This window comes from Strigops habroptila, chromosome W, assembly GCF_004027225.2.
Source record: "Strigops habroptila isolate Jane chromosome W, bStrHab1.2.pri, whole genome shotgun sequence".
In the NCBI taxonomy this organism is placed as follows: Eukaryota; Metazoa; Chordata; class Aves; order Psittaciformes; family Psittacidae; genus Strigops; species Strigops habroptila.
Window position 1 is genome coordinate 21,917,849 of NC_044301.2, and position 23,848 is coordinate 21,941,696.

Here is a 23,848-nt window from a genome sequence, read left to right on the forward strand (position 1 = left end):
CCACTGAATGAGCTCTGGGCAGACACAGTAACATCACTGTGTTGCAGGAGGCCAAGAGTAAAAATTAAATGTTTCAGAAATTAAAAAGCTACTCCAAATGATCACTGAAAGTAGTGACCCTTTGCCTTCTTTAAAGCATGATATGGATTTTTATCATCATTACTAAGAATAGATGCAGAAGGCAGCAAGAAATAGGTTAAGTAATTTTCCCAATACCATGAAAAAGAATGAGGAAAACCGAGCACTTTTAAGCAAGATTTTAAACTGTTTTTAGCTACTAATAGAATTATTCACAATAATCTTAATCTCTAGGTCTTAGAGTGCTTTGCTGGGGGAGTTAAGTATTACAAAAATCCAAGTTTGTTTATTGGGGAATCAAGGCAGGGACAGAAGTTTGTCATCCAGCCGTAGCCAGAGAGCTAACCAGCATCTCAGGTGGAGTCTCTTGGCTCCCATTCCCAGAATCAAATGGATTTTGTATCTTCTTAGTGAGCTGCCAAAATATAGGCAGGAATAGCTTTGCTATTTTGATTTCTTAATCTGATGAGTGCAGGCCTTTGTAACAGCTGTGGTGGTGGTGGAGGAGGTCTGGAGATGGTCGTTGCTAAGTTACAGGTTTCTCTTACCTGGTAGAGATGTTGTTCACTGCCTGTGCCACTGCCCCCGTGCCTTGTGGGACAGGTTATTGGGATGTCTTTTTGAGCACATGGACTAACAGTGCTCAAAAGACAGCATTCAGAGACCACCAAAGTGGGTAACCAGTCCGTGTGAAAGGTGAGGTACAATCAGGCCATACTCTTCTCATAGTCCTGTGTTCAGCACTACGCTCTGGCTATAAAACCTGACTGCTCCTTGGTGGAGGGGCCAGAAGAAAGGGATGGTGCATCCTTACTGACTGGCTTCCATCCCAAAACCCTAAAGAGAGCTGTTTCAATCCAGCCCATCATCATCTTGTGACCAGAGATGTCACAGGCATCTCGGATACAATGAAATCTTTAAACCTTATATGTAATGAAGAGTTCACTGCAGTAGAGGAATGGCTAATTTCTACATGAGGTGGGTTTGGTTTTTTTTTTTTAATTTTTGAAGGGTTATTTTATTGCAGTTGTTTGATTTCATTTTCAAATTTTAGTCATGGCAGTAGTAGCACTCAGCTTGTTTCTTATTTGCTTTGAACAATGAATTATTTTTTGTAGCTGCAACTGAAAAGGTAATGCTGAGAGCTAGGAATTAATTTTGTACATCGATTCTTTCAGTCAAAGATGACCATACAATAGAGAAATCAAATGTTAACCTCCAAGCAGGGGTGTGAGCACTTCCTAGACACCCTGTGCTAATAATCCATCTGTTGTTCTATGTGGAATCTTTTGCTTTTGGTGATTAGAATCAGAAATCTGCAAAATCTACTATGGTGGCAGCGTGACTCAACTGTAAATACACATACTGACATACTGACAGGGACTTCTCAGCTTGCTTTACTCTGGGCCAATTTATCACCTACTGATTTACAGAGCTGTTCTAGTTTTATCTTACTGATTTGCAAATTCTAGTGACCAATTACATTTCCAACATAAGTTATTTTTATTATGTAATTTGTTTTACTGTAGCATATAGAAAAGCCAAGCCCTACTTCAGAGAGCTTACAGTCTAGTTTTAGATATATAGCGAGGATCATGAAGAGAAAAATGAGTTAGCCCATATAGCAATGACAGTTACTTGGTCTTGGCATGTGCCTATCTTGCTGCTGTATTTAAGCTCCTTAATTCTGGTGGGGAGGGAGAAATCAGTTCTTTTAGACAGTGAGACAAAAATTAATTTCCAGAAGAATTTCTGATACTAAACCCATGATGGATGTCACTGGGAGGAGAGATGAAGTGAAATGCTGATTGTAGAGGCAGGATGGAGACACGCAATGAGCAGAGACATAAACTGTGTGGCAGTGTACAAGGACAAGCTCAGAGTGCAAGGGGACAACTCTGGTAGCAGTGGCACAAGGGAAAGTGATAGGAAGGTTGACCATAGGTAAAAGTGCAAGGTGACACCTCTTCTGATGGGGAAGTTGGGCAGTGTGGTGGCTTCGTGTCCAAATGCAAGGCAGGGTGACAGATTTGGTGACCTGCAGAATCCAGGGGGAGAAAACAGTAACCAGAGAGATCAGAAGCCAGGTGACAGTTTTGGTGGCCGAGATGGGACACAGGCTGTTGTGCAATTCTGCAGGAAATCGGGAGCCGACACAGCTCAGAGACATCATGATGAGAGACTTTTCTGGTACCATATCAGTCATCCTGTTCTTTGGGAGAAACTCTGGGAAAGAAAAAATGGGGAGAGTTTGAAACTAGGGGCACACTTTGCATTAAAAGATGATGTAAAAAGCTTTTCCTATGGAATATATTTTACCAGCAGAGGTTTCAGACTTCCTTAATTTCTGTTACTTACTATGTTGAAATACTAGTAACAAAAGTGTTAGGAGATAGAACTTCTGTTTGTGAGGTAACATTTCTGTTAATAACCAGGGCACTTATACATTTATCTGTGATTTATTGTTAAAGTTTGTCTTTCCGTTGTATTTTAAAGCTTAAAAATAGCCTTATCCCATTGCACTACCTCATGGAGCAGTTCAGGTTGGTTTGCAGAATTACTTGGTAGCAGAAGGAATGCTACCAAGGGAAAGAAAGATCTTCGGATGTAGCTAAGAATAATTCCCCAAATGTGCATATTTACAAACAGTTATGGATTAGATGCTAGACTATCACCAAGATGAAACTGAAACAGTAACACTTTCAAAAAGAGCTATTAATTTCAACCTGAAAACGTGCTAATATAAATCATTGTTTAGTATATTGACTGCACTTGTGCTAGGAGCTGCAGGGCAGATGTTTCTCTGCTGTGGCATCCCTACTGCTTCGCACCTATTCAAATGCAGGATACACTTGGCTGCATGGATAATATTTATTCAAGTGCTTTTTAAAAGACATGAAGAAATGTGCACTTTTTCATCTTTGATTTATCACCCTTAGTCTAATAGCAAAAGGGAATGTAAGTGAAATCCAAAGAGAAGAATAGTAAAAGAAAAATACTGACAATATTACAGACATTGTATAAGCTGTTTCAAAGTAACCCTGTGCATGGTTGTGCTTTTCCAGTACCTGAACAGTTTTTTAGGTGGGTGCATGTTGTGGATACCAGGATATGAAATAATCTTCTGTCCCTACATCAGATTTTCTATGCATCAGTATGTTTACCTGTTCTTCATCCAAATAAAAGTCAGTAATACGGGAATGGAGTTTATAATGTTGACCAGTGCTTTTTCCTTCACGAGCTGCAATTTGGCAAATTAGAGAAGAAAAGTTCCCACACTGATGCATGGGAAATGTTCAGGTGGTTTTGGTTAGTTTCTTACCTTTCCTCAATGGTATAGAAAGATTTTGAAAATATTTTGTAATTTTTTTCCCATTCAAATGCCTGCCTGAATGGAAACCTGTAGAATGTAACTTATAAAGATGGATGTATGGAAAGAATGTTCATCGGCATTCCACTGTGTAATTGTTCTTAAAAAATCAAAGGGACACCACTTTGATCCCAGAATTTCTCAGTCTATAGTAACTGGAGTACAGAGGGCAACTAGAAATAGTGCAGTTCTGTAGCAGTGAGTCCATTTACACATCCATTTAGCAGTTCCAACCGAGCACATGCAGCCCCAGTTCCTAGGACAGAGCAAGAGACTCTGTTTCTTTTTCCTTTTATGTGTCAGAGTGACATGTCTTCTGAAAAGGTCAACCCAAGGCAAAAATTACTGATGTGGTTGCAATTTTTAAGGTTTGAATAATGTTAGGATCCCACATGCTTCAGGACTGCACTAGCACATAGAGTCAGAATGTGAAACTGTCTTGGCAATGACCAAGCCAGCTTCTTTGCTGGGGGGTTGTGAGTGCAAAATACAAGGAAATCACAGCAGTCTGGGAAAGCAAACTATATTTCATGGATTGTTTTGTGGTGTTGAGTAGTATTAATAATGTAACATAAAGAGGAGATGCTTTAATCCAGGTTTTTATGCCTAACAGTTTAAGTAGATGTGATAATTTTTGTCTCTCGACATACATTTGAAAATCAGTAACTACTCCTTCAACCCTGGGTAACTTATCTGGTCTTCCCATGCAAATGAGAATAAGATTAGAAAAAGATCAGTGATGATTTCTTGAAATAATTTTTTTTTTTTCAGGTGGCATTATCTGGATCTTTTTCTTCATTATCACTATTATTACTGCTACTACTATTGTAGTAGTCTGGGAGAGGGCATCCTTCTAAAATACATTTTGGTGTAACCAGGCACTGATATGTTTTCCAGTGAAATACTATCAGCCTGGGTTCTACAAAATAGCTTTTTTTAAATTCCTCTGGGTGTATAGTTCCTTCTCAAGCTGTCTCAAAGCTTAGGCAATGAAAAAATTGTGAATTATTAAATGGTTGCTCTTAAACTTTTTGAAAACTTTCTTGTGGAAGGAAGAGCACATATTAATTGCAGAATCGTTAATCTAGAGTCTATCTATCCAGAGTACATCTCACAGTATGATGAATTTGAACACAGAAGCAAAAGTCACAGCAAAATAATGCAAAATATATTCAATTTCTGCCCCTTGTGTAGCTCTAGAGTGCAAATGCAAAAAATACGAAAAAAGCACAATAACCCAAAAGGAAAAGCGAAAATTGTGTCACTGTTTTTTTGCAGCAGGTTGTTTCCTTGTTTGGGTTTGGAGTATCTGTGGCAGCAGTTGCGTCTGGGAGGGATATGGTATGCTCTGGGACAGAAAGTATTTTCAATGAAGCTGCCGTTAGTAACAGATAAATGGGTGTGAGTGGGTGCAGCACATCCAGACCCCCCCTCTATCAAAGATGTAAAAATCTCTCTTTCAAGAAAGATTTGGTGTTTTTTAGTGATCGGGCGTCATGGAGACCAGCACTCCAGATGTGTTCTTATTTTTCTCTGACATACAGTCCTTCCACTTCTGTCACACTCACACACTCTCACACATACAGTGGGTGTATATTGTGTATCTTTACACATACACACGAGGTCAAAGAATGCACTCAGCTGCATATCAGCCTCATGTATGCATAGATATTGCCCCGACCTGGGTCAGGGCAATCCCAGGCACAGCTACAGGTTGGGCGGAGAAGAGATTCAGAGCAGCCCTGAGGAGAAGGACTTGGGGGTATTGGTTGACGAAAAGCTTAACATGAGCCGGCAGTGTGCGCTTGCAGCCCAGAAAGCCAACTATATCTTGGGTTGCATCAAAAGCAGCGTGACCAGCAGGTCGAAGGAGGTGATCCTGCCCCTCTACTCTGCCCTCGTGAGACCTCACTTGGAGTACTGTGTACAGTTCTGGTGTCCTCAACATAAGAAGGACATGGAGCTGTTGGAGAGAGTCCAGAGGAGGGCCACGAGGATGATAAGAGGGCTGGAGCACCTCCCGTAGGAAGACAGGCTGAGAGAGTTGGGGCTGTTCATCCTGGAGAAGAGAAGGCTGCGTGGAGACCTCAGAGCAGCCTTCCAGTATCTGAAGGGGGCCTATAGGGATGCTGGGGAGGGACTCTTCATCAGGGACTGTAGTGGTAGGACAAGGGGTAATGGCTTCAAACTTAAACAGGGGAAGTTTAGATTAGATATAAGGAAGAAGTTCTTTACAGTGAGGGTGGTGAAGCACTGGAATGGGTTGCCCAGGGAGGTTGTGGATGCTCCATCCCTGGCGGTGTTCAAGGCCAGGTTGGACAGAGCCTTGAACTACGTGGTTTAGGGCAAGGTGTCCCTGCCCATGGCAGGGGGGTTGGAACTAGATGATCTTAAGGTCCTTTCTAACCCTTACGATTCTATGATTCTATGATTCTATGATTCTATGATATGATTATATATATTATGATTAACAAGTTATATCTGTTTTAATGGCTGCATTTAAAAAGAATCAATGCGATTTTAGCTTTGGAATGGAGCATATGGAAGGTATTTTCTCACAAGGCAGAGTTTAAAGCTGCATCAAATGAACTACAAAGAATCACCTTGAGACGCTGGGCTCGGCAGACACATGCCTGAAGTCCGCACAGGCATCCCTCCATGCTGTGGAAATTGCCTCCGTGCATAGATTAAACTGAACACTAGGCTTATTTTGACTACTTAAAGGAAAAAGCTGAATTCCAGACTCATTTCTAGGAATCCAAAGCAGGCTAGAAGGTCTTAGTGGTTTGGACTCTTCAGTAATTTTTTGCTGTCTACATTCTTATAATGTAATTTATTGTGAATGTTATAAGGAAGGACTATAACCAAAACAACCCAACTGTCTGGAGACACATGTGTTAAAAACCAAGAAAAGAGAAGGATGTTGCCTGGGCCACTGACCACTTAACAGCCCTTGAGCAGGATGTGAGAATGCTGCTTAAGGCAGAGGCTTCAGTGGGTTTTTTTGCTTTCTATGTAATAATTATTTATCCACATACTTCTAGTGAATGAAACCTGCTGCAGTGAGAGTTTCATTATCTATTCTTGCCAACTCTTCAGGTCCTTTGGTTGTCCTGTGTCTAGTGTGTTGAGGGGTAAATATTAGAACACTCTGCTAGCCATTGCTTCACAGCCTCTGAGTTACCCTGCATTAATTAACTGGGAATTTAAGGGCTTTGACTCTGACAATCAAAATATTGTTTTTACAAGTTGATGAAGGCTTGACTGATGTGGGTTCAGATGATTATTTAAAGGACTAAACTGTATGTACAGATTAGAGACCTGCCTGTCACAGGGAATGGGAATTGTTTTTTAACAACAACAACAGAAGATAGGGATTTTCTTTAAAACAGAAGAAGGAAGGCAGGAAGACAAGAAGGCAGGAAGACAGGCAGGCAGGAAGGCAGGGAGTAAGGCAGGCAGGCAGGAAGGAAGAAAGGAAGGGAGAATGGGAGAGACAAAAAGAAAAGGAAGGAAGGAAGGAAGGAAGGAAGGAAGGAAGGAAGGAAGGAAGGAAGGAAGGAAGGAAGGAAGGAAGGAAGGAAGGACGGACTAAGTGCAACGTAATGAATCAGCCCTAATACACATCGAAACAGTAAAACAAAAGTGTGGGCCACACAAGAGCTAGTGATTGTGAAATGAAACCAGGGAAGCCAAGTTTACTCCACTAATTTCCTGAGAAAGAAATTTCCAGAAATTATCTGGACATAAAAAACATTGTGAATTGACATTATTTCTGCACCGCCTTCTGTTGGCCTGGAAGGGACTCCATTGGCTTCTACATTTAGTGTTTCCAAAATGTTGTTGTTTAAACTTTCTGTAAAAATGTTGTATAGTGAGAAACCTTTCTGCTATCTTATTACTGTTAGTAAACAAATAATGAACCTCACTTTCCTGTTTTGCTTGCTGGAAGAACATTTGTAGAAAGAAAAGTTTTACAAAAGTCACATAGCCATGAATAAAAACTAAAGTATAGCTGATCTGCTAAGTCTTAATAGATTTTTTCTAGTGGTAGAGGAGGGGAATAGTAAGACAGAAACAAGGAAAAAGTATTATTTATTTTTCAAGGAAATTAAAAACAACTGTATTTTGAACACAGGGTAAAGCCTCCATATTATGGACACTGTCTTCCTATAATTTCTTCAAGTAGCAAATTGTCACTGTTATCTTTGTGTGTCTTATTTCATGATAACATGCTTTAAATAATTTAAATTTATTTTCACGTGCTGGTACAAAAAATGTATCAGGTTTTCCTCCTTGGTGGGGCTCTGCAGCTGATCTCCTTTTGGTCAGATATGGGTGTTACCATGAAGGAGGGAGCACGTGTGCAGGATGCTTGTGCTCGTGCTGCTGACTATCTGTTGGTTTGTGAACAGTCTCGTCCTGAAAACGATTCAGCAGCTTATTTGTGGTGTTATTGTAGGTTTGTTTCGGCAAGCGCTTGTGGCTTCCCAGATGCAGTAAGTGCAGGTTTCGCTCTTTGCCCTGTGACATCACATAGCAGAAAAATGCAGCTGCAGAATTTAGACTAGCTTAAGGAAACGCTTTGTCATGCAAGCTGGTGATGTGTAAAGAAGCTAGCTTGGAGAGTTTCTGCCCAGGGAAAACTTCCATGGGACTGAATTTCTAATAATGATGGGAAAATGAAGTTCTCAGGGTTTATAACTTTTCCATTAAAATCCTATTATTGGTCAGTTTACTTCCAACAGCCCAAAGGAATAATTAATTCATATACCTGCATTTAACAGAAAGCTAATTTAAAGGAGGAACTGAGGAATGTATCCACCCCCAAAAGCACCGTTCTCACTAAGCTATGATTCCCATGCAGGTGTTGGAGCACTCGGCATGTTTTGCCCAAGGACACAAAGCTGGGGGATGCTCCTGGCCAGCCAGAGCCTCCCCCCCCTCCTTCTCCACTGCAGCTCCCTGATTTAGGGCTCAGCACGTGCTCTTTGTGTGTGCAGCATTAAATCATGTTAGAATCGCAGAAACACAGACTGGTTTGGGTTGGAAGGGACCTTAAAGCTCATCTAGTTCCAACTCCCTGCCATGGGCAGGGACACCTCCCACTAGACCAGGTTGCTCAAAGCCCCATTTTGATTATCTTAATTGGTGGAGTTGTTTCATTAACAAAACCAAACTGTACTTGAAAACCACCCGTGTGTATTTCATTTGTATTTTCTTCTTCTGCCTTTAATCCTGTTAGGAGCCTGCATGTTTTTTTCAGCGTCATGCAGCTCACCAGCCAGTTGCAGGATCCTGAATGGGGAAAATATGTAGAAACCTGCTTCCATTTTAGCTTTCACACCTTTTTCTTGCCATCCAGAAAGCCATACGAAGGGTCTGCAAGCTGCTGCAGTGTCTGCTGTCTTTAAATGTAAATGATTGGCTTCAAATCAACAAAACACTCGGAGCTAACAGCGCACAATTGTGGTGTTCCTGCCCAGGCACCCCTGCCTTCTTCCTGCAGGAGAATTAGCGATCAGGAAGGAAAGCTTTACAATATCTGTTCTCTCCTACATGCTTTTCAAACTTCCCACTGCTGGATGTGCTGATGTGGGTGTCATTTGAAAGGGCTGCTCCCAGCCCGGAGTGTTTGCTGCCTGGCCAAGACGCGTTCCCCATCACCGAGCATTTGGCTGCAGCTCATCAGGGAGCATTGGCTTGTGCTCAGCTGGTTCCCAGGGCTCAGGCACCCTTAGTCCTGGCCCTTGAAGGGCCTTTTTTCTAGGGATTGCATGCAAATAGTTTTGTTGTGTACCTAAATTTGTACAAGAGAGAGAATGGTTGTATTTAATTATTTAATATATTGCCAGTTACAATTTTCATTAAGTAAATTGCCATGCAAAAATGAACACCAAGTGATTTTTTTAAATCCAGTTTTTATAATTTTGTATTTATTTCAGTATATTTTCTTAATACATGTATGTGTTCAGATATGTGTAACAAACAGTTTTGAAAGATAGCAATGGACTTTAATAACAAATAAAAGACCAGTTCCTATTCAGCTTAAAATTGCCCACAGCTAAATTCAAGGAAACATATCTGCAGCTAAACTGAAAAGTGCAGGAATGGGTTTAATCATTTAACCTCTGGATTACAAGCCAGGGCATTTAAAAATCCATAGCATGGGGTTTGCTTATTACTTATATGAATCACATTTCTTTACTGCAAAAACCCACTCCAGGAACTCACATTCCCCTCTCTAATGGTAGTTTAGATTTCCCTTTTTGTCAGGCTCAACCTTGGGAAAGAAAAGGGGAAGAACATTTGCAATTGTTTAAAATAGTCAGCGACATTTAATTTCTGTCAACAATTTCTTAATTATTTTAAAAGCGAAGCTTCAATGTGTCAGTCTAAATAGTGATACAAAAGGCTTTTAAGAAATCACAAATTAAGCTGCTAACATTTACCATTTTCAGATACTACTGATGAAATTAAATAATTTCTCCTGATTTTGCTATTGAAAAAGATGTCTGGTCATATCAGAACACCGCAACAAAATCACCGAGAAGCAGCTCCTGAGTGCAACGTTTGCACTGGTGTTCAAAAGGGAGAGTGTAAAGGTTCTGATTTTATGTGATATTTGCTGAATTAAAATCTCTTAGAAATGTAAAGTCTTCAATCCCATCTGGCTTTCCTGTTGCAAAACACAGTCTTTTAGAATATTTTGCATTTTTGCTTCTTGTAACAAAAATGAAATAAATGTCCAGTTTGAACATACATTTGCAAGCTGTTGTTGAAAATGTCTTAAAGTTTAAAATTGAACTAAGTCTAATAGTAGTATCTGTTTGTTAGACTCTTTCCATCAATAACAGAAATGCAAATAGTTTTAACAGAGTGAAACACACAGTCCAAAATAAAGGTTCAGTTAGGACTGCTGTTTTAAAATGGAAATTTAGTTGATCTCATTTGTCATATTGTAAATACTTCAAACCAAGTATTTTAATACCATTACAAAGAATTCACATAATGGTTCAGTCCTAAAAACCATTGTGCTTCTGCAGCAGGCAGCTTTGACTTCAGTGAAGGGCTATTATCAAAATCAGAAATGTAATTTTCCCCATTATTTTAATGGAAAGTTACCTTTGGAAGATTAAGTCCATTTTGACATGATATAAATGTTTTAAAATAAAAAAGCATTGAGGGAATCATAGAAACATTTTAATCTTAATTATTCATAAATAGATACCTCCAGTCCATTTTAACAAAATGTCACTTGACCGAGATCATGCTTATTTTGCATGAGAAAAAGGAATATTTGGGCTGCAAAAGGATGCTTCATCAATGTATATTTAACTTAAAATGAAACTTACAAATCAGAAACAACCATCATGAAAGTGCATTAACGTTACAGCATTTGCTACTGAAAATTCAGCAATATTATGAAATTTTTAACTCTTTGGCTAACTAAAAAAGAAATGGCAAAGGACGCTTTTATTTATCAAGAATTTAGAAGAGGTTTTTGATAAATTCATCTTAAATGTTTGGAGGAGCTTGATCCGAAGGAAAAAAAAGCATTTAAAATGTTATCAGGGGAAGTTTTGAAATGTAACTTATACTCTTTTAAATATTTGAGAAGCTTTGTATTATTTTTCCCAGCCCTACCCTTGAGAAATGAACCCCCCAATGTGTGCTTTGATATACTGTGCACTTTGCAGTTAAACACTTTCTTTCCATAAAGGCTTCTAGAAAAAGACATGCTACTTGATTTCTAAATACATTTCACAGCAGTTGATTGTTTTGTTCTTTTTAACTATGCAGATTAAAGTAATAAACCCAGACTTTTTGGAGTTGCAGGAAGAATTAATCATTCCTTCCAGCTCCTCTAGAACCTATAATTTCTGTGTTCATGCTGTCCTGCATGGTTGTATGTATGTTTGTATATACAGGTTTCATTGTCAGACCTAATTTCAGAATACATAATGCTTGATTTTGAAACCAATTTGTTATCGTAATAAAATATTTTTAGGAATGCATGGTGGTACTTGAGAGGAGAATGTTAAATTATACATGTATTGTGGCCGAGCACATTCATTTAGCTCAGTGTGTAGGTGAATCTCCCCATGACCTTGGCACTTGCAGGGTAGCATAGAATAACAATCAAATCTGGGATCGGAAATCCTACCGTTTCCAAATATTAACAACTTCTTTCAAAGGAAATGCTGATTTCAGCATTTATGTTGATGGAAACATCGGTATATCTCTCAGAGACCTTAAAAAAAAAAAAAAAAAAGCCATGATCTTAATAAGATTAAAAGCCAGGCCTTTTATTTTCAAAATGCTAATTTGTTTTCTGCATTCTGTTTTCATATCAGGCCTTGTTATTCAGTACACTGGGATCTAGAGGACACTGAAAGCTGCCAGAAATGCATTGGTAATGATAGGAAAGCTACATAAAAGGCTTCTTTCTGAAAGATATTCTGTATTCCTTGCAAGGCTGTTTTTCCTCATCTCTTAGTTAGTTCAAGTCAGTGCAGTGATACAAATGAGAAGCAAGAGGAGAGTATTTTGCTGTATATTGCTGCTTTGTGTATCTCTGTATTTATTCCTTTTGCATTAAGGAACAACTGTTAGTCATTAAAGGTGCATTAATTGAAATAGCCTGTAACCCACATTAGTGAGATGAACTGATTCAGCCAGCGAAGTTTGGCTGTGAAATTTCTCATAGCCCAAGGCACCTGGCATTCTGTAATCTGCTTATCTGGCAGGTTTCCACAAGCCCTCTCCCACTGCCATTCATGCTGAACAGTGGGGTGTAGAGAGGAGGCCGGAACAGAGGTAATAATTTACCATGTAATTTGTTTTGAGTTTCCTTTGATAGATTTCAAAACTGAAGCATCCTGCAAGAGAACAGGGCCCATAGAGCCTCGGAGCCAAGCACCCTGTGTGTGGTGGTGGGCTCAGCAGGAGGCCACCCTAATGAACGGACACCCAAGGCAGTGGCTGTTCTCCATGGGGACCCTCTATTTATTTAATGGCTTTTAAATGTTACTTCCATTCCTTTCCCTTCTACAATGACCCTTATAGCCAGTGCTGTAAATCTGCAGAGCACAGAGTGCAGGCTGATGAAAACCACTTGCTGCACTCAAGAGGGGCAGGTAATTCCCCGGGGGGATTTGGTTGGTAAATGAAGTGTTCCATTTGGGAGCCGGGGCAGCACCTGGCTCACAGGCGTGCTGGGCAGGACAGCTTGCTTCAATTCCCCCCTAGTTATGGGATATTTCTTCAGCCCACAAACTTTTCATTTAATGCCTTTGTGGAGGCATAAAACATAACAAAAAAATTCAGGGATTTTATATCCCAAACTTCAAAACTTTCATCCAAAAGGGAAAAGGATCAAAAGGAAAAGGTGGTGCATTTCATGTTCTCTTGTGGTTTTAATAGTTGTTAACTGACCTATAAACTGAGTTTTCCAATTAAAGAAATGTAGGGCAATTTTATTACAGAAGAATCTACTGTGAATCATCCCCTGCTTTTAGAGATAGGAGAGGCTGTTTTCATTCCTGCTTTTGAGGGTGATATATGCAATCTCTACACCTTTCCTTTGTTTCCATACTACCATTGTGCATCTGTAGCTGTACTAGGGGGGTGTTTACTGTATTTCTGAGTTTTTTCTCATTTAGAGCAGCTGCTTTGAGCTTTATCAGCTAAAGGAGGGAGAATCACACACAGTCATGTCTTCTTTGCTCGATTATTTTGTTTGATGCAGTCCAGTTAATATCATCTTGATGCTTGTAATGCCCTGGCATGTCCTTGGATCCAAAGGATGTTTTCAGACCTGGCTGTAAGTTTTGCACAGATGACCTCGGCGCCTGCTGTTGTGTTAATCGTAGGGTTGTACCTGGAAGCAGAAAGTTCTCCATCTGTGTCACTGTGAAAAAATCATTAGAGGTTGGGAAATGCCCCTTAGAATGATAAAAATGATGAATGCAGTGGGTGAGGAAATACCTAGAGAGAATGGGTCTGGAACCTTTTAGGCCGAATTTAGGTTTTTTAGACCAGTGTGTCACTGTGTATTTGTACAAAGCCCAGAACAAAGGAACCAGGCTGCGGCCTCTGGGTACAACCATCATGCAAATGATAATAAATCATCATCATGGACAAAGAGTGTTGCTTTTAAAAATGCACGGCCCTTTACTGAGGAATCAAAATGGTTGTAGGGGAATGCTGGCCCCTCATCGCAGAGGTTTGGAGAAAAGCTGTAACATTGAGAGAACTTGGACATTCAGGAGCCACTGTTTTGTTTTGAATAGAGAAGCCCGATAGCAGGAATGCTGTGGTAACAACATTAAATCACTAGGGTTTACCCGTTGGTCTCCTGTAAGGACAGGAGTCACCGTGAGCAGTGTGTGGAAGATATCTGTGGTGTGGTCCGGCTTGGGTGATGTGGTGCTGCCTGACCAAAGGTCTGTCTGCACTGTCAAAGCTCTGAAACCAGAACAGAGGACAATGCAAACCTGTAAAATTCCTTATGGCTTCTGGAAAGTGAAGGGCCTCTCTGAGGCAGGGAAATACCCAGTTTTTTTCCCTGGGCTACCTGCTCCTTTAGCTGAGGTGCCTGTAGCTGCTGCTCGAGGGTAGGGATAGGTGCACTGTGGGGCACTGGGGCCAGTGCTGGGTGTTACTCTCCTCCTCCTCTGCACTGCCCTAAAGCCAGGTCTATGTACAAAAGAGTTTTCCACGCAGCTCCTGCTACCCCAGGGAAACAGGTCTCTCTGGCTTATGCTCACAAGTGGGGCTCATCACTGCCCAATTAATGAAATTGAGAAAAGGCTCATCTTGGAGAACAGCCAGCCAGCTTTCCCATGGTAGTGCAGGCACCCACACAGGCTCATGGCATCTGGAGATTCATTGGTATTAATAGAGTGCAAGTTGCAGCTTAGATAACAACGTTTCAGGATACCTTAACTAGGAATTGTTCTTTTTTTACTAAGTCAAGTCCGATTGCACAGGAGGTACTGCATGCTTAACATCAATCCGTTTCCTTAAGATTAGTAATAACGTGGTTTGTGTTTCACAACTAATAAATAGGCCAGATTTCTTAGCAAGGTTAAAAAAAAAAAACCAAACCCAACCAAAACCCCCTCACCCAAGTCCTTGTGACACCTACATTCTTTCCCTCAAGTCCTTATTTTGGAGTTCGGCATTATCTTGGGGTTTGGAAAAATACTGTTTTCTCCTTGTGCTCAGATGTTGTGATGGGACTGAGACTGGGGGTTTCATTTCTGCCCACTCGTGTATTTTTATGCCCACTGTGGTGAGTGTCAGCAGAGCTGAAGCTGGGTTCGAAGTTTGTGCAGGCTGGTCTCCAGACAGACTAGGGCACAAGTTAAGTATTTTCAGAAGCAAAGGACTCAGACTGAGAAATTTTTAAATTATATGAATTTCTGACAGGTTCCCCAAACTGCACAGAGGGATCTATGCTATCTAAGTCTCTACTACTCATTAGACTGATGCTTAGTTTTACAGGAATGTATTTTGTGGAGGTGCTCATAGGTGGTTTCCCTTAGATGCTCAAAAATAACTGTGAGGTTGGACAGAAATTTAACTTTTCAGATTTAATAATTCTTCAGTTCTTCCTCAGTTATGTTGGACTTTGGTCTTACACAAGGCACCCAGAGTAGTCTTTTAATTTTTCAAAAGAGAATTTAAAATACATTTCAGGTTATAGAAGAAGCATTAAGGACTGTAGCTGTCACTCAGTAATACAGAGAGCAGAGAAAAAGATCAACTCCAACATACCAAGAAAAGAAAGGGAGAAAAAATAGTGAAGTATGTAAGCTTTGTTAGTCAAATACCCTGATCAAGTCCATAAGTAAAAACTGGGAGATGAGTGGATTTTGACTTAGCTGTTGTGCAGTCAAACAAAGCAGTAAGGGTGAATGGCTGCAGAGAAGAGAGGTGTGGGACCTCCCCCAATCAGGGTGCTGCAGACCCCACCATGCATCCCAGGGGATACAGCCACAGGGTGGATTCTTACTCCTTGTGGATTCACTTTGTGGAAGTTTTGTTTTATTTTTCTTCTTTAGAGCAAAAAAAAGCAGAGGAATGTTTGTCCTGGGTTCAGCTGTAGCAGTTATTTTTCTCCTTCCTAGTAGCTGGTGCAGTGCTGTGTTTTCGACTTTAGTCTGAGAACAATGCTGACAACACACCAATGTTTTAGTTGTTGCTAAGTAATGCTTACCCCGATCAAGGACTTTTCAGTCTCTCATGCTCTGCCAGTGAGGAGGGGCACAGGAAGCCAGGAGGAAGCAGAGACGGGACACCTGACCCAAACTAGCCAAAGGGGTATTCCATACCACAGCATGTCATGCGCAGTATATAAACTGGGGGGAGTTAGCCGGAAGGCCAGATCGCTGCTCGGGTCGGGCTGGGCATCAGTTGGTGGGTGGTGAGCGGTGAGCAATTGTATTGTGCATCACTTGTGTTTATTGTTTTCTTTTCCTTTCTCCTCTTAGTTTTATATTCTCTCCCCTTGTTATTTCCCTTATCATTATCATTATTGGTGGTAGCAGTAGTGGTTTTGTATTATACCTTAGTTACTGGACTGTTCTTATCTCAATCTGTGGGGTTTACATTCTTTTGATTCTCCTCCCCATCCCTCTGGGAGCGGGGGGAGGAAGAAGTGGGGGAGTGAGGGAGCGGCTGCGTGGTTCTGAGTTACCGGCTGGGCTTAAACCATGACAATGTTGTAAGAGCACCCAAGGTTCAGAGTGACTGCTTACTGTGGGCTGTGAAATCCCTGCTATCTTACAACCCTTTCACAGAGGAAGGACAAGTAAAAAGGTTTCTGACAGACAAACTCAAAACCAAATAGTTTTTTCCTTGAGATGAAAAGTAAAATGTAACAAGCACATTTAATTTCTCCTCTTATAGCCGGCTTTTAATAAAAAGGCACCCTGCTGTGGGAACAGATAATGTTTGTCTTATAAAATATAACAGCTAGTTCTCATTTTAAACACAGATCTGCTGGCTGGACTTTGTCGTGGGCTGAGAACTGACAAGTTTGCAGATGCTATGGCTTGTTACCTAATCAGAGCCAGATGCTGTTCCTCAGCAACTTTCTCACTGTCACCACATCCCTTATCACAGCATGGGGACAGCCAGAATTCACGACAGGTCTTTTTGTGCCTGGTAGTCCTGCCATATTTTTTGTTACTATGATTCTCTGTTTTTAATTTAAGGGAGTTTGCAGTGGCCAGAGATACAGATGAGTGAATGGGAGAGGTAATCTGAAAGAAGCTGATGTCCACTGGCCATCTGTTTAAATTTAACAGTCAGACACAGAAAGAAGCCTGTGTGCCTTTAGTTTGTTTTCGGAAAATGGCCTGCAGCAAAATGAGAGTATTTGATTTGAGAATTCATTAGATAATTCTGTACATTATACTTCAAATAATACATTGGCCTGAGAGAATGTTTTAAGTAAAATTAAACATTTCAAGGTGGCTGCAGCTGTTGGGCTATTCCAGCACAGGAGCACAGGGAGGGCTTTTGCCCCCTCTGCACTGCAGATTTAGCTCAATATTCTGTTTGTGTTTTTCAAAAAGGTAGCAAAGGAATTTGGATTCTAGGAAGGAAGGGCTATTTGCTTGAGATTGTTATTTGCTTCAGCACCTTTTGCAGCAGTTTTCTTTCTCCCATGGCCTAGACTGCTCAGTACTGCCTGCTGCTATTAGCAGTACCATAGCTCTGTGTGTTTAATTGAATTGTTACCATCTGCTATGGAAATGTAAAGTTTGCAGCTCTTGCCATCCAGCTATGTGCATTGTGGTATGTATTTCTTGGATTTAAGACTGTGTGACAAGAAAAGGGGTTTGCCTCCCCATGCCAAATGATGCCAAAAGTGCCATGTAGCATGCACAGCTACAGAGATGTTTGTTTTCAGAGCCGCTTTCACATATGAAATTATCCTTATGCTAAACCACTGCTATGTGAAATGCTCAGTAGCTGGAGTTGCTCCTGTTTACAGAGGGATCTGCTTTCTTTCTTTCTCTCTTGAAGAAACCTGTTATGCAGTGAGTAATAAAACTAAAAATAAAGATCAGAGCCAATGGAAATGCCGTAATGGTTCTCGGCAAAAGCATTAGAAACTGCCCATAAACCATGAGGCATTCAAAACTTTGCACCTTATTACTGTGCCCTCCAGCCTCTCTGGAATCTCTTTCCTCAAACAGATTTTTTTATTCCCAACACCTCTGCACTTGTGGGTTGTGCTTCTGAGCCTGATTCCCTGCCAACCTGCTTGTCCTCTGCTGGTGGGGGGGGGGAGGTGTACCTGCTCCTTCCCTGCTGCTGCTTCTCCAGGTGAGTTTGAACCATGAGCTCTGTGCCTTCTGTTGGTACCGCACAAAAGGCTGGGATCCGCAACCATTAACAAGCAGTTTTGGAGAAGCCTCAGTCTAGTCTGTGCAGCTGAAAGTAGTGGGAACTCTGATATCTTACAGGGAGGCCACATTTATAACATGGGCTTTCCCAGACTCTGCGCCTTCTTGTTCTGGTGTTTGGGGATTTGGTTGGTTGGGTTGGGTTTGGTTTTTTGTGTTTGGTTTTGTTTTTTGGTTTTGGTTTTCTTTTTTTTCCCCCAATCATTTTGTGCTACTATCTTTCCTAGAAAGCTATTTAATTTTTCAGGATGTATTTTCCCTTTGACATCTTAAATAGCTACTGGTTTTCTATGTCCATCTGGCTACTAGATTAACAAAAATCTCTAAACCTGAATCCACTGTAAATCAGCTTCTGCTGTTTTCCACCTACCCCTGTGATTTAGCCAGTGACAGCTTTTTGCATTTTTAAACAAACCTTATGTCTGGAGACGGCTGGCAGGAAGAGTGAGGAAGGTTTTGCAAGCTCATCCTCCCAAAACAATCCCCGCCTCCCCCCGAAGAATTAAATGAAGTCACCTCCTGAAGCTCTGCCTCCCCCTCCCAGCACCCTCAGCCCCCGGCTCCCCAAGGGCCAGGGTTTTCTCTGGAGAACAATAAGCTGTCTTCTCTTCTTTTGGTGCCTGTCCGGTGCAGGAAGAGAAAGATGAGGTCAAAGTGGCAGGCTGTACAGCTTTCTTTTGAGCCAAACAGATGGTGAAAGTGACAGCTCCGTGACTGCCTCTTTTGAAGTAGTTGGAGATAATTTGTATTTTGAATCAGAAATTGACCACTGTCAGAAGGGAAGAAGGTTAATATGCAAACAATTTTACATTAGCCCACGTTTCTTGGGATTTTTGCTCCCTCCCGCCCCCCCCTTGGATTCTTGTTTCTATAATCCTTGCTCCAGGCTATTGGTAAGATTGTCTTTGAGCTCAGTGTGACTCATCCTAGGCTGCAGTTGTTATGAAAGCCAACAACAGCTTATTAAGGCCAGGAATAATTTCTGCTACTGATGCATTGTTGCTTTCCTGCAGTCCAGTGAGGGCTATGGGCTGGAAACAAGAGATGGAAATGCAGTCTCTAACTGGAGAGGTTAGCAAAGAAATACACAAAATACATTCCTGTTTCTGAAGCTGAACCCCATTTTGCAGATTATTTTGCATGGATAAGAAGCTCCCCTTCAACTTCTCTCATGAGAAGAGCTAATGTGATTCTGGCTTCCTCCTATCCCTTGTGATTTCTTTTTGGCCTCGAGCAGGCTTCTGTTTGTTTACTTATAGAATGTACTCGAAGCTGGCAAATGAAGTTGCTAAGCCACTGTCCATCCTTTTTGAAAAATCATGGCAGTCAGGTGAAGTTCCCGATGACTGGAAGAAGGGTAGTATAACCCCCATTTTCAAGAAGGGGAAAATGGAAGACCCAGGGAACTACAGACCAGTCAGCCTCACCTCTGTGCCTGGCAAAATCTTGGAGCAGGTTCTCCTGGAAAGCATGCTAAGGCACATGAAAAACAACGAGGTGGTTGGTGACAGCCAACATGGCTTCACTACAGGGAAATCCTGCCTGACCAATTTGGTGGCCTTCTATGATGGGGCTACGGAACTGATGGATAGGGGCAAAGAAGTTGATGTCATCTACCTAGACTTGTGCATAGCGTTCGACACTGTCCCGCATGACATCCTTGTCTCTAAACTGGAGAGACATCAATTTGATGGATGGACCACTCGGTGGATAAAGAACTGGCTGGATGGCCACACACAAAGAGTTGTGGTCAATGGCTCAATGTCCAGTTGGAAAACAGTAATGAGTGGTGTCCCTCAGGGATCGGTGTTGGGACCTGTCTTGTTCAACATCTTTGTCGGCGACATGGACAGCAGGATTGAGTGTGCCCTCAGCAAGTTTGCCAAGCTGTGTGGTTCGGTTGATATGCTGGAGGGAAGGGATGCCATCCAGAGGGACCTTGACATGCTTGTGAGGTGGGCCAATGCCAACCTCATGAAGTTCAACCAAGCCAAGTGCAAGGTCCTACACCTGGGTTGGGGCACTCCCAGGCACTGCTACAGGTTGTGTGGAGAAGAGATTCAGAGCAGCCCTGCAGAGAAGGACTTGGGGGTGTTGGTTGATGTGAGGCTTAACATGAGCCAGCAGTGTGTGCTTGCAGCCCAGAAAGCCAACCATATCCTGGGCTGCATCAAAAGAAGCATGACCAGCAGGTCAAAGGAGGTGATCCTGCCCCTCTACTCTGCTCTCGTGAGACCCCACTTGGAGTACTGTGTACAGTTCTGGTGTCCTCAGCATAATAAGGACATGGAGCTGTTGGAGCAATCCCAGAGGAGGGCCACAAGCATGTTAAGGGGGCTAGAGCACCTCCCGTATGAAGACAGGCTGGGCAAGTTGGGTCTGTTCAGCCTGGAGAAGAGAAGGCTGTGTGGAGACCTTATAGCAGCCTTCCAGTATCTGAAGGGGGCCTACAAGGATGCTGGGGAGGGACTCTTCATCAGGGACTGTAGTGATAGGACAAGGGGTGATGGGTTCAAACTTAAACAGGGGATGTTTAGGTTAGATATAAGGAGGAAGTTCTTTACAGTGAAGGTGGTGAGGCACTGGAATGGGTTGCCCAAGGAAGTTGTGAATGCTCCATCCCTGGCAGTGTTCAAGGCCAGGTTGGACAGAGTCTTGGGTGACATAGTTTAGTGCGAGGTGTCCCTGCCCATGGCAGGAGGGTTGGAACTAGATGATCTTAAGGTCCTTTCCAACCCTAACTATTCTATGATTCTACTCTACATGTTGTATTTCATAGAATCATAGAATTTGCTGGTGCTCTCCTGGTGGGAGGTGTATAGTAATCCTGAAATATTTCTAGAGCCTGATTTCAAGGCAGTAAAGAGTAGCTGGCAAGTTGCTTCTTAGAAATTCCTGTTGATCTAACAGCATAAACTGTCCCAGCAGTTCCACTCTCGTCCCATGTCTTGTCATAAGGACCATGTGCAAGAGCAAGAGGGATTTCTTTACCCAGTCCTTATTTTTAAAATGTGGAAACTGGAAAAACCTTGTTGGAAAAGAACCTGTAAAGTCCTCCTCCTCCTCACCAGCAGTTCGAGGCCTGTGTAACAAGCAGCAATTTCACACTTATACTGCACTTGGACTTCTGTGTTTCACAGGTGATGAATTGGAATTTTTGGCATAGCAGTTGGTAGCCAGAGAGACACCTGAATATGTTGTTTTGGAGGGAAGTTGCACTTTTTTGTGGAGTAGATAAGTAGACTAATTTGTTTGTCCTGGCTCTAAGAGATTATTTGCATACAGAAGTCAGAAATGCTGTTGGAGAGGCAACCAGCACGGAACGTCAGTGGTATTTTGGGGCGTTTAAGTGCTGTTTCCACAGAAGCACAGAAGGCAATATTGTATTTTATTCGCATACATCAGGTTTATTATGAAACACATTTTTTCACTAACTTGAAGAAGGAAAAGGAGATACTGGCTTGTTTCTGCCTTTTTCTTAACCAGGCAAAGTAAAGAAATGGTTGCAAAACCTTTAGAAGCATTGAAGTACCTCAGTGACTTTCATCAGATGTTCTCTGTACTAGAAAAAGAAAAAAAGATCGTTCTATCTTTTTATTTTTGCTTTGCTTTAATCTTATTTGATGGCATCTCAACAGTCTGGGACATGCTTTCTTGGATGGCAATTTCACTGCACCATATGTGTCTCTCACAAGATAGCAGAGTGAAATGAGTCTTGGCAGGAAGAGAACTAAACACATCGACAAAGAAAAGAAAAAAATTATTAACTCCCTTTTGCCTGCATACATTTTTCCCTGGGACTGCATCTGGTACAATGATTCAAAGTTGGTTTCTTATAAATGTATGTCTGAAGCACAGTCCCACACTGAATCACTTTTTCTAGCCATCCACACTGTTTGTTTTTCTTGTAATCCCAATTTAAGTGTTTCAGTACCAAGCTAAGAAAAAAGAAAATCTGTTTTTACCTGAGAATCTCTGTTGCTCGTAGTCTCAGGGAGAGAGCTGGTCCTTATTCAGCTGGAAAAGGGACTCTGTCATTCCTGGAAAAAAGATAATAAATAATTTAACAACATGCAATTCTTGACCTAGCAGGGCATTCTTCTGGTAAGCTCTAGGCCTGGCATTTCAACTCTGTGGTGAATATAAGGGCTGTTAGGCCAGGCTCCCTATCAATGGAGGGCAATTACAGATATTTATCTTGATTGTTTTGGGTGATAAGTTTGGGAAATTTACATTCGATATATTTCAAAGTAAGGATATTGAATCTCTCTGGGTTGAAATAGCGGAAGGTATGTTTGGATGCTAAAATCAATCAACCAAGCAAAATACACTGTATTTGAACATGCTTGTAAGATAAATGTCATCATGCTGCAGTGATGGCTCTCCTGAGTGCGGCAGTGTTCAGTGCTCAGCTCAGAGCCACAGCTGCTAAAGTGACTTCCCCACTAGCAACCAAAGGGTTAACCAGCCATGGTTTTTCCAGCAGAAATCTCCAGAAGTCCATCTCCGACTCCATGTTCCAAAGGCTTTTGCAGCTGGGTTGGTTTGTGTTTACGTTAGCTCTCAGGGACAAATTCGGAACTGCTGGTAAAATATGTATTTGTACAGTTGGATATTTAGGAAGAAAATCAATACAGGTTTTGCAGTGACCTTGTTGCTTAGCATAAAAGCGCCTGGTAAAAATGATAAGATGACCATGCAGGTGATTTGTAAAAGATAAAATGAACAAGAAATGAGCAAGTTTAGTATGTGTAAGGAAACTTGTAATTAACAACAATGGAGTCATTATACATGATTTATGCACCATGTGAAAAGATAGGAAAGGGGAAGAAAAAAAGTACTTTGAGGCATTAGTAATGTACAGAAATGGCAGTTTTAGTACAGAATTGTGGTAAGGTTTACATGAGATGTGATGTGCAGGGCATAGGTGTGTAGGACCAGTGCAGGGAGCAGAACAGGTCAGAACGTGTTGTATGGAGCTGGCCCGCACCATGCTGCGAGCTCCCCCTGGGACATCTTCCCCTCAGCCATCACCTGATGTTTATCCTTTCAGGTTTATCTCTTACAAGTCCTGCTTCTGGGCATGAGAAGCAGCTTTTCAGTATGCAAGGAAGGGGTTTCTTCTGGAAGTTGCATAATAGGTGGACATAAAAATAGTGACTCTGCAGCATTTCAGACCCTTTCAGGCAGGTATCTGTGGTCACTAAGCTCAGAAAGTGTGTAGCTATTGCAGTTTGTGTTACACAGCAGGTAAGGGCTCCACGCCTGCCGAGTGCAGGGCGGGCAACAGGAACAGAGGCTTTTCCAAAGACTTCAGTGCCTGTGTGACCCAGGTGTGCCCACAAAGGGGACAATTCTGCCCCAGATATTTTCCTAATTACACAAACTCCTTATATACAATTAATGATTGGCAATCACTGCAGGTTTCAGAGTTTTGCTGTGGTTTTCCCTCTGCCAATCGTGTCCGTGAGTCATCACTCTTTGCACAGGGCAGTGTCTGCAGTGTTGGGCCAGGGGGAAGAACAGGGCCTTGCCTGGTGTCCTGGCTGGCCAGAAAGCAGTGATCTATGCACTGTGACACCCTTTGGTGCCCACGGATGACTGGCAGGTCACGAACCATGTTAAGAAGCAGTGAATGAACTATGTGAAGGATGAAGAGTCAGAAATTTTCACACAAGCTTTGGGGAAACTTTGTGAACCAAAGAGTAAGGTGAGTGGCTGCAAGTCAGATACTGAGGAGCTTTTGTATTTCTCATTTAGGGAGGCTGTGTTGTGCTCCTACTAAATGAAAATATTTATATAAAATATACCCGGGTTGTATTACTAAATATTCAGTGCTACTATCCCTGTGCAGTTGCTTGAAGTGGAAATGCAGAGAGAAAAGATGAGAGATGTGGAGCACAAAGAGGAGCTATGGGTGAGGCTCCGAGCAATGATGCTGGCTCCCCTTTGACATGGGGATTCTGCATCCGCA